The sequence below is a fragment of the Ambystoma mexicanum genome, chromosome 7q (assembly GCF_040938575.1).
Source record: "Ambystoma mexicanum isolate Mex_15411 chromosome 7q, UKY_AmexF1_1, whole genome shotgun sequence".
NCBI lineage: Eukaryota > Metazoa > Chordata > Amphibia > Caudata > Ambystomatidae > Ambystoma > Ambystoma mexicanum.
Genome location: NC_090941.1, coordinates 66,918,164 through 66,930,606, shown reverse-complemented (window position 1 = coordinate 66,930,606; position 12,443 = coordinate 66,918,164).

Sequence of the window (12,443 nt, the reverse complement as noted above, 5' to 3'; positions counted from 1 at the left end):
TCTGGTCGAAAGACCCGAAGGTCAAAAACGCCGCGAGTCGCAGTACCCGGCGAAAGAAACCTCTCGAGCGCGTCTCGAACCCTCGAGCAGGACTATGACCTCCAAACCTTCCTCGAAGGTTCCGTCGACGCCGTCGACGAAGGTTCCGTCGACGTCGAGGTCGATGTCTTCGACGCTGTTGTCGAAGGTCCCTTCGACACACGGGTCTGTCGACTCGACGCCGGCCTCGACACCGGCGTCGACGCCAAGAAAAGTCACGGTGACCACACATCCAGTGACTATCCCCAGGCCCTCGACGTCGATGGCGTCGATATTGTCGAGTAGAATTCCAATTCTGTCCAGGTCCTCGAGGCCTCCACCTCTGTTTTCGACGCCACGCTCGAAGCCTTCGACGTCGGCGTCGACGACATCGACGTTTTCGAGGCCAATAATGACAAGTTCGGCACCCTCTGCCTTGGAAATGGGATTTACTCCCTTTATGAGTTCAGAACAATTGAGAATTATATCCTCAATTTTAGAAGAGGGTGATTTGTCTGAACAAGACACATTTGAGTTACAGGGCCCTGTAACCCCAGTTAGAGAGGAATTTTCCTCTGAAGAGCGCAGATTAAAGGATCTTCATGATTCTTTACATGAGGCAAGTGGATTAGACACTTCCCCTGAGGTGGATTTTGCTAAGCCAGAACCGGGGGAGCATGCTGAAACCCCCTACAGAGCCTTAATGGCTAGGATTACAGAGTTCATGGGGTGGTCTGCACCTTCACAATCTTTCCAGCAAGATGACCTCACGGATATTCTTGACAAAGGCCCACAAGAGGATCCGGCGGTGCCCTTTCATAAAGCTCTTCAGAGAAAGATCATGACAAACTGGGAAACCCCAGATGTAATACCAGCAGTAAATAAAAAACTGTCTGCAAAGTACAGGGTATCTTCCACAGACCCAGAGTTTTTGTCTAAACATCCATCCCCAGAAAGTCTGGTGGTACAAGCAGCATCCTCTACCGATGTCAAGACGGCTTATCCTACAGTCCCACAGGACAGGGACGATAAAAAATATGATGCTATGGCAAAGAAAGTCTTTTCAGCATGTAGCATGGCGCTAAAGTCGGTTAATGCTACGTGCACCCTTGCTAGGTTCAGCCATACACGTTGGGAGTGTGCTTCTACAGCGGCTGACTGCATCCCGGAGGGAGAAGAAAGGGATGCGTTCCTGAATATTATACAGGACGGTAAAGACGCTATGTGCGAATCCCTCCAGACGGGCATTGATTCGGCTGACAGTATCAGCAGAGCAATGGCAGCAAGTACATCAACCAGGAGATTCGCTTGGTTGAGAAAGTCGGGTTTTGCCCCAGATGTGCAAGCCAGGCTCTTGAACATGCCATTCGATGGCTCTTCTTTGTTCGGGAAAAAGGCGGATGACAGTTTAGAGAAACTGCAAACTTCAAAAGCTGCAGCAAAATCCCTAGGATCTGCAATCCGTCAGACTCCTTTTCGTCCCACAGGAACCTCTGCGAGGGGCAAGTCCTTTCGCTTCTACTCCGCATTCGGAAGAGGTAGAGGACGACCGGCTCAAAGGGGTCAAAGAAGAACTACCCGAGGTGGACGGGGTAGATATTCTAAAGCCGCAGCAACAGCAGGTGCCTCTTTACCATCGGCATCTGCATCAGCCGCCCCAAAACCACTCTGAGGACTCCCCTCACAGGACACCTGTAGGAGGCAGGTTGACTCAACATCTGACGGTATGGCAGGCTATCACGTCAGATGCTTGGGCATTGGAAACAGTCGCCCAAGGTTACTGCCTGCCTTTCCTACGTATACCTCAGAGTCATCCACCGGGGATCAGCTCTCAGAAAGCTCCAGATCCGCTCCTCTTGCAGGAAATTTTGGACCTGCTAGAGAAAGGTGCCATGGAACCGGTACCTGTAGCGGAGAGGAACAAGGGCTGGTACTCCCCTTACTTTCTCATTCCGAAGAAAGACGGAGGACTGAGACCCATCTTGGACTTGCGAGAATTGAACAAATTCCTCAGGAAAGACAAATTCAAGATGGTCAATCTTTCTCAGATCCTCCAGGCCCTTCAGTTTCAGGACTGGTTGGTATCTCTGGACCTTCAGGGCGCTTATTTCCATGTGCCTATCCATCTCAAACACAGGAAATACCTGAGGTTCGCAATTGGCAACTCTCACTATCAATTTCGAGTACTGCCATTTGGGCTGACCTCCGCCCGAGGGTCTTCACCAAGTTAATGTCGGTAGTGGCTGCAAGTCTAAGGAAGGAAGGGATTCACGTCTACCCCTACCTGGACGATTGGCTAATCAGGGCTGTTTCTCCGGAGCAAGCTCAGATCCAGCTAAATCACGTGTGCTACTCCCTTCACAAACTGGGCTTCTCCCTCAATTTAAAGAAGTCTCAAATGATACCATCGCAGAGACTCCAGTTCATAGGAGCGATCCTGGATACTTCCCTGGGAAAAGCCTCGCCACCAGAGGTGAGGGCTCAAGATATTCTACAGATGGTTACCAAGTTCCAACATGCCCAACGTCTCCCAGCCTTCGACTTTTTGAGGTTGCTAGGCCTCATGGCATCCTGCATTTTCCTTGTGCCAGAGGCTCGCCTGAGAATGAGATCCCTCCAGTGGGCACTGAGGACTCAGTGGTCACAATTCTCAGGGAGAATGACAGATCTTCTTCAGGTTCCCGGCAGGGTGGCTCGAGACCTTCAGTGGTGGGCCTGTCAGGAGAACATTCTGAAAGGAGAACAGTTTTGGCAACCCTGGCCGGAGATAACAGTAGTCACGGATGCCTCACTCACGGGGTGGGGAGCCCACGCCAACGACTTGACCATCAGCGGTCGTTGGTCTCCATCGGAGTCCAGACTACACATCAACCTGTTAGAGCTGAGAGCCATCAGACTTGCGTTGAAGGCTTTCCTGCCAGCTGTACAAGGGAAGAACATCCTGATAATGACGGACAACACGGTGGCCATGCATTACCTCAACAAAAGAGGAGGCGTAGGATCACTACCCCTGTGCAGAGAGGCGATGCAGCTCTGGTTTTGGGCAATCCAAGAAGGAATCTCTCTTTCGGCAGTTCACCTAGCCGGAGAGAAGAACTTGACAGCGGACGCTCTGAGCAGGCAGAACACAGTCTCCCACGAGTGGGAGCTAGCTCAGGAAGTCCTTCAAGAGATCTTCGCCCTTTGGGGAACCCCTCAGGTAGATCTGTTCGCCACCAGCCTAAACAGGAAATGCGACCTGTTCTGCTCAAGGGAATTTCCTCCGAGAGGAGCTCTGCGAGACGCGTTCATAGTGGACTGGGAGTTTCCGCTTCTGTACGCGTTCCCACCGGTCCCTGTCATTCCTCAAATGATCAGGAGGTTGAGAAGATTCCGGCGAACCATGATCCTAATTGCCCCGGATTGGGCCAGGAGAACGTGGTACCCGGACCTTCTAGACTTGTCCATCTGCCCTCCAATTCGACTTCCTCTCAGAGAGAACCTACTCTCACAGAAGGGAGGTCAGGTTCTCCATCCAGACATCAAAACCCTCAACCTTCACGCTTGGCTTCTGAACGGCTGAGGTACAAGGATTGGGACCTCCATGATGATGTTATGGAGGTGTTGCTTTCGGCAAGGAGTCCAGCAACAAAGTCTTTATACCGCTGCCGTTGGAACAGATTTTGCAGCTGGTGTAGAGAACAGAATATCGACCCATTTTCATGTGGTACACCAATGGTTTTGTCCTTCCTACTATATTTGGCAAATTCAGGCCTTCAAGTTGGCACCGTTAAGGGCTATCTCGCAGCGCTATCTATCTTTAAGCGTACTGCGGAAGAACCATCCTATTTCAAATTACCCTTGGTAATACAGTTTCTAAAGGGGTTTACCAATGTTTATCCCCCAAGACCATTCCAAGTTCCCCTATGGGATTTAAACTTAGTACTAACTTTCCTGATGGGTACACCTTTCGAACCTCTCCATTCTTGTTCGTTAAGATTCCTTACCCTTAAAACTGTTTTATTAATAGCACTTACATCTGCTAGAAGGGTGAGCGAATTACAAGCTCTTTCTTGTAAACCCCCTCATACAATCTTTCACAAAGACAAAGTTGTCCTGCAAGTGAAGCCTAATTTCCTCCCAAAGGTAGTTTCTGAATTCCATATCTCTCAGAAGATTACCCTACCATCTTTCTATCCTCCTCCTCACCCGGGGAAAGAGGAAGAGAGGTTACACAGACTAGACCCTAGGAGGGTTTTAAGTTTTTACATTAGTAGACTAGCCAGGATAAGACAGGCAGACCAGCTGTTTGTAGGTTACGCAGGTCACAAGCTGGGGTTACCAGTAACTAAGCAGACCATTTCCAGATGGATCATTCTAGCCATTCTGGAATGTTATAAACTGGCAGGGAAAGAGCCCCCTCAAAACCTTAGAGCTCATTCGACCAGAGGTATTGCAGCTTCATCGGCCCTCAAAAGAGGCGTGCCGGTTAAAGACATATGTGCGGCCGCTACATGGTCGTCTGTCCATACCTTTACACGTTTTTACAATCTGGATTCCTCCTCTAGTCAAGAGACTAGGTTTGGAAGGGCTGTACTGCATTCTATTCATCAATAGAAGACAGCGTGAAGTCAGTACTCCCTCCTCCGAATATAGAATACTGCTATGGGAGCCTATCTAAGATGAGGAATACGTCGGAGGACACAATCCCTTCGAAGAACAAGTTACTTCTTACCTTGTAACGTTCTTTCGACGGGATGTTCCTCCGACGTATTCCTCATCGACCCTCCCATCCATCCCCGCAGTTCTACTTCCCTTGTTGTTGCAGCTTACGCTCCTTCAGGGTGATTAGTCTAGTCCAGACAGTAATACTGTGGGCTACAAAACGGAACTGAGCAACGGACGCTGCGCGCGGCCTTTATAGGCAGGATGACGTCGAGCGTCGATACGGCGGCTGTCGAAGGACATCGACTCGAGGGACGTCGACGCGCAGCGCCCTCTAGAGAAAAAATTTTCCGAGGCCAGCAGAGCTGGAAGGATATATCTAAGATGAGGAATACGTCGGAGGAACATCCCGTCGAAAGAACGTTACAAGGTAAGAAGTAACTTGTTCTTCTCCAGCATTGGTATCTTTCATGGATTCACATGTGCCCGCCGGCCTTCCCTGAGCATGCAAACCAGAGATCCCCCCCTTACTACTTTGGGGGCTGAAATCTGAGGGAGCCGCGGGGGCGGAGCTATATATATCCCTACATCCTAGTGGCGCTGGCGTGCGTGGCCCAGAAAGACGTGGATAGGACACAAAAGTGTCTGAATTTTTTCCTATGGAAAATGTCTATATAATTTACCGAGGATTCCCAGCCTGACGACGGGGAATATTCTAAGCATGTGAATCCATGAAAGATACCAATGCTGGAGAAATGGAGTTACAGGTAAGAAACTATTCCCTTCTCCAGCGTTGGTATCTTTCATGGATTCATATGCGCTCGCAGGCCCCCATGAATGCAAATTTTATATGCCCCTACTACTTTGGGGGTTAAAATCTGAAGGGAGCCGCCTGGGCGAGGCTATTTATACTCTACGTCCTATAGGGTCATGTGTAAGCAGCCCAAAACGACGTAGATAGGACACACAAGTGTCGACATTTTTTCCTATGGAAAACGTCTTAATAAATATACCGAGGGTTCCCATCCTGACGTCGGGGGAATATTCTAAGCGTGTGAATCCATGAAAGATACCAACGCTGGAGAAATGGAGTTACAGGTAAGAAACGACTACCTTCTCCAGCATTGGATCTTTCATGGATTCACATGCTTAGAATATTCCCCGTCGCCAGGCTGGGAACCCTCGGTACATTTATAAAGACGTTTTCCATAGGAAAAAATGTTGACACTTTTGTGTCCTATCTACGTCGTTTTGGGCCGCTTACGCCTGCTCCAATAGGACGTATCGGTATAAATATCCCCTCCCCCGCGGCTCCCTTCAGATTTCAACCGTCTTCCAAAGTAGTGGGATCACCTCGTGTTATCTGCTATTTTACAAGGTTGATTTCCCGATTTCTTTTCCAATGACTGGGAAGGTGTTATTCCGTCTGTATGCTACATGCGGATTAAAAAAGGTTTATGAAGGAGATGGGCATATGGACTGCCTGTATTGTCTCCATCCTCATCATTCGGCGGACAGTAGTGAAATTTGTAAATGCTTCACACAGAAGACCCTGAAAGACCGAAATAGACGTCTGATGACGTGGCTGAATGACGGAGCGGGAGCGTACCCTCCCTCGGAGGTAGGCTCTACTCATAGTTTGGCCTCGAGAGCTAAATCTCCGGTGGTCCCCCGCCGCTCTTTATCTGCGGAGCCGCCGGCAAAGAAGCCATGTTCGACGGAGAACGTTCCTCTGAGAAACATTCTACGAGGGAATCGTCATCAAAAGGAAAAGCTTCGTCTTCTTCCTCCTCGTCAAAAAAGGAGAGAAAAGATCTGTTAAAAACCTCCTCAGGTGACCATCATAGGTCATCCTCGAGTCGAGATTCATCGAAGCATAAGTCAAGCTCAAAAAAGGCGGGAACGCCTCAGGATTCTGCGCCACAACCGCCGTTGTCGTCGACGGGAGTTCGATCGTCGACGCCCTCATTACCATCAACGCAGGGTATTCCTGCAGTAGCTCTGTCGATTCAGACGACGACGGTTGAGAAGTTGGCATCGTCGACGGTGGCCCCTCCAGAGGGTTGGCAGCCGGAGGTGTGCAACCCGATCTTACCAGAGACCCTGTTGCAACAGGAGATGGCTTTTTCCATATCATCCGTAGAAGATGATCGTGAACCGCTGGTTGGTCCAAAGGAGCTTGGTTTACAGGGGGTCAACTCGTTGACGGTCTCGAGCAGGCGAAGTATCCCAGTTACAACGCCTTTACTGGATCCCCAGGCGGTGTTGTCCTTAGAGGTATTGTCCACATTGCAGACTCTGTTGAGCCGGTTGGACGCGAAGTTGCCTCACGTTGGTGCTCCAGCAGTGGTACATGCTACGCCAGCCGACGACGAGCCAAGTCCAGCCCCCCGGTCAATGGCCAGGGTACCAACTGCCCTTCTGGTTAATGAAGATCCTCCACGCTCACACCCGGAGGAAGGAGAACTACCACGAGTCGGAACGAGGAGAGTCTTTTTCAGACATATCATCATCCCCTTCAAGAGATCCGACATGGGAGTCGGAGGCTGAGATGGAAGCTCCAAGAAGCTCCGGTGCAACCATCACCGCCGGATGACATCGGTTCCTTCCACACAATGATGGGTAAGGCATGTACCGAGTTTGGCCTGGCCCAGGAGGAGGAAAAGAAAGACTGCTTCTTGTTTGATCATATGGGGAAGAGGAGGAAGTCAGTGTTTTCGGTCACCATTTTAGACCACGTCTGGCAAGAAGGGTTACGAACCATGCGCCATCCGTTTTCGGAGCATGCGGTTAAAGGTAGACTGGAAAAGCAATTTAAAGCTCCTGAGTCTACTCCAAAATGTTCGTCTTCTCAGCCTTCTCCAGAATCTGTTGGATCGGCAGCTGCTGCAAGAAAGGCGAGGTCACACCATAAATGTACAACCCCCCCGGACAAAGAGGCCAGGAGGCAAGATGCCTTTGGCAAGAAGGTATTGTCTATAGGAGCAACAACGGTAAAGGCAGCCAACTCTCTGGCTATTATGGCGAGATACGACAGAGAGATGTGGCATCGTTTTGCCCCCATACTGGAACATCTACCGGTCGAGCACAGAATATCTGCTATGTTGCTGGTGCGTGAGTGGGAAGAGGCGTCAAACCACTCAATTAACATCGCCGTAGACATGGCGGAATCAGGTTTTAAACAAATAAATAATGGAGTGGTTTTGAGGAGACAAGCCTGGCTCAAATGTATGAACTTTCGACCAGAAGTACAATATAAAGTGCTCGATATGCCTTTTGAAGGGGATCAATTATTTGGGGAGAAAACGGACGAGGCCTTAAAAGGCATGAAAGAAGGCTCAGACACAGCACGCTATCTTGGAGCCCTTCAAAGTGGCAGAAGTTTTCCTTCTTTTCGTCCCTTTAGAGGGGCATCAGGAAATTCCCGTTTTGTGTCATCCAGGGACCGGGGCTTCAGTAGGCCATCGTACTCCTCTCAAGACTATAGGTGAACTACCCAAACGGCTCGAAGAAACTAAGCCACTCTTTGCAGTTCAAAAGCATGCCACCGCACATTCCACCTGTGTTTTCGGCACAACCCCATCTTCAAATATTACAACAAGAAGTGGTGCTTATGCTTAAAAAGGGGGCTATAGAATTGGTCCCGGTGGCCGAGAGAGGTCAGGGAGTTTATTCCCGGTACTTGGTTGTCAAAAAACCCAACGGCATGTGGCGCCCCATTCCAGATCTTTGAGATCTCAACAAGACACTAAAATATCTGAAGTTCAAGATGCTTACGCTTCAGGAAGTTACCCGATCTATCCAACCGGGGGATTTTCTGGCGTCGTTAGACCTGCAGGACGCATATTTTCATATACCAATGCGTCGACACACAGAAAATTTCTGAGGTTTGTAGTCGGACGAACCCACTATCCATTCGAAGTACTCCCATTCGGACTAAAGTCATCTCCCAGGACGTTCACAAAGTGTTGGCTCCAGTAGCAGCTTTGTTAAGAAGACAAGGTCATCATGTTTACCCTTACCTGGATGATAAGTTGGTAAGGGGGTCGTCTCCAATAATAGCGCAAGCAAGTCTAAAGACCACCATGCAACTTCTGCAACAGTTAGGCTTTGCGATCAACTTCGACAAGTCCTCCTTAACTCCCTTAAAGAACTTGGTGTTTTTGGGTGCAGAGTTCGAGACGCAGTCAGGATTGGTGAAACCATCTGTGGAGAGAGTTCACAAACTCAGGCTCCAGGCAAAGGAGTGGAAAGTCAACACCAGGATGTCGGTAAGGAAATATATGTCACTACTAGGGGCCGTGGCGTTGTGTATCCCCTTAGTACACAACTGTCATCTCTTCATGAGACCAATTGAAGAATTTCTGGCAGACCGATGGTCCCAGAGTCGGGGACTTTGGTCAGACAAATTGACTATCAACAACAAGCTTCTGCGAGCACTGCAATGGTGGCAACGCTTTGAAAATCTATCGAGAGGGATGCCCCTGCATGAACCAGAGTTTCAAATGACGGTGGTGACGGATGCTTCTCTGACTGGATGGGGAGCGTATCTGGAGTCCCTGCAAGTGCAAGGCCTGTGGTCGTCTGAAGAGGCAACCTTTCATATCAACGTACTGAAATTGAGGATATTGACAGACAATACGACGACAATGTTCTACCTGAGAATACTCGTTCCAGAACTCTCGACCGAATCTCAAGAAATATGCATTGGGCTCTCGAACAGAAGATAAGTATATTGGCCTACCACCTGCCGGGAGTAAAAAATGTACAGGCGGACTGTCTCAGCAGAGAGATGAATCAGCTGCACGAATGGGAGTTGAACGACCAACAACTGGCGAATGCTTTCAGAAAATGGGGCCGACCTTCCCTGGATCTCTTTGCGACGAGAGAGAACAAGAAGTGCGCACAGTATGCGAGCAGGTGGCCATAACCCGACTCACCGGGGGCTGCATTCTCCTTCCCGTGGAGGGCAAGTTTGTGTACGCGTTTCCCCCGTTTCCACTCATATGACGAACTCTACAAAGGATTCACAAATACCCATGTCGGATGATCCTAGTGACCCCTTATTGGGCGAGACAGTCGTGGTTCTCCGACCTGCTCCAGCTGTCGATAGCGCAACCAGTGAGGTTCCAGAAGATTCCGAACCTTCTATCTTAAAACAAGGGGGCATTGTGGCATCACAATCCGGACGGACTCAGTCTGACAGTCTGGCTCCTGACTTCTCAGAATTTGGAGCTCTAACTATTTCATCGGAATGTCATCGAATTTTACAAGCCACGCGTGCTCCGTCCACGAATACTCTGTATGCATGTAAGTGGAGGAGATTCTGCATGTGGTGCAAGGATCAACCAGGACTGAAACCCCTGAATATCGCGCCAGAACAGCTTCTTCCATACTTGCTGCACTTAGCAGAAAGGGGTTTATCTTTTTCTTCGATAAAGGTTCATCTGGCAGCCATTTCAAGATTCACTCGTAAAAGACATTCAACACCACTGTTTAGTGATCGGTTAGTTAAACACTTCATGAAAGGCTTATTTTGAACTTTCCCCCCCAACTAAAAAGTTTCCTCTGAACTGGAGTCTTAACCTGATACTGGCAGAACTAATGAAAGCTCCTTTCGAGCCTATGTCGTCGTCATCTTTAAAATTCTTATCGTGGAAATTGGCCTTTTTAGTGGCTATTACTTCGGCACGACGACTTTCGGAACTACAGGCGTTAGTCATTGATCCGCCATATTTGATATTTTTCAAAGACAAAGTGGTATTGGCAACCAACCCTCATTTCATACCAAAAGTTCCAACTGTCTTCCATAAGCATTCGTCTATTGTACTGCCGACATTCTTCGCAACTCCTTTATCTGTCGCAGAAAAAGCTTTCCATACATTGGATGTGAAAAGAGCTCTAAAGTATAACCTCCATCGTACTCAAGATTTTAGAGATACAAAACAACTATTAGTGGCTTATGGCCCTTCGGCAAAGGGAAAAGCAATCTCAAAACAGGGACTGGCTTGCTGGGTTTCGTAGACGATTGCTTTTTGCCACTCAAAGGCAGGTAAGCCGCTAGAAAAGCACCCAAGAGCCCATTCGACGAGATCCACTTCGTCTTCGGCAGCATTGTGGTCCAGGAATCCGCTGGGAGATATGTCAAGCGGCATCCTGGTCGGTGCCCCATACTTTTACCCGGCATTATTGCCTCGAGCAACAACATGCAGAGGATATACAGATGGGACGAGCAGTTCTACGTCATCTGTTTCAATAAGGTAAGCCCCATACAGGGGTATATCCTTGTATAATGTATCGTAATGTTAACCTACAACGACTAAAAGTTTTTCCATTGCAAAAGGCATGTGTGGCTATGATGATATTGGTTTGCATTACACACCTCCAAATTAGGAGTACTGCTATACAATCTACTCTAGCATGTGAATCCATGAAAGATCCAATGCTGGAGAAGGGAATAGTTTCTTACCTGTAACTCCATTTCTCCAGCATTGGTATCTTTCATGGATTCACATGTGCCCGCCGGCATCCCCTGTATCCAAACAGTTATACCCCATACTACTTTGGGGGGTTAAAATCTGAAGGGAGCTGCGGGGTTGGGGATATTTATACCGCTACATCCTATTGGAGCAGGCGTAAGCGGCCCAAAATGACGTAGATAGGACACAACTGTCGACATTTCTTCGTATGGAAAACGTCTTTATAAATGTACCAGTCTGACGATGGGGAATATTCTAAGCATGTGAATCCATGAAAGATACCAATGCTGGAGAAATGGAGTTACTGGTAAGAAACTATTCCCTTCTCTTGCGGCTGAGCATATTCCCAAAGGGGACGAAAGGGATGGGTTCCTTGCTCTTGTGCAAGATGGCTAGGATGCCATGTGTGAATTCCTTCAGTCGGGTTTGGACACGGCTGACAGTGTTAGCCGGTCCAGGGCTGCAAGCACCGTTATACGCAGATTTGCGTGGTTGCGGGAGTCAGGTTTTGCTCAGGATGTGCAAGCCCGTCTTTTGAACATGCCCTTTGATGGCGTGCATTTGTTTTGGCAGCAAGGCTGACGAGGGCCTTGAGAGGTTGCAGACCTCAAAAGCTTTGGCGAAATCTTTGAGCGCAGCTGTGCGTCAACCTCTGCCTTTTCGTCCTAGCGGACAGTAGTGGAGGGGAGGTTCTTTTCGTTACTAGGACGAGAGGAGCCGCCAGTCAAAGGGGTCAGCAAAAAGGACCAAGGTGGTTGGGGAAATAGGGGTGCCAAAGCCGCTCAAGCAGCTGCCTCTTTGCCTTCAGACGCTGCCACAGCTGCTCCAAAACAAGCATGAGGCCATGTTCCATTGTTGGCCGGTTGGGGGCAGACTGTCTCAGCATATCGAATAATGGCGAGCTATTACTTAGGATGCGTGGGTTCTGGATGCAATAGCCCACGGCTACTGCCTTCCCTTCCACAACAATCCACCGGGGAATCTCTCTTTGAAGCTTCCAGATCCGCTCCTTGTGCAGGAAATCTTGACCCTGCTGCAGAAAGGCGCTATAGAATTAATGCCTGTAGCGGAGAGGAACAAGGGATGGTATTCCCCATATTTTTTGATTCCGAAGAAAGACAGGGGATTGAGACCCATCTTGGACTTGCGTTGGTTGAACAAACTTCTCAGGAAGGACAAGTGCAAGATGGTCACTCTTTCTCAGGCCCTCCAGGCCCTTCGACTTTAGGATTGGTTGGTGTGTCTGGACTTACAGGATGCTTACTTTCATGTGCCTATTCATCCAATGCACAGAAAGTACCT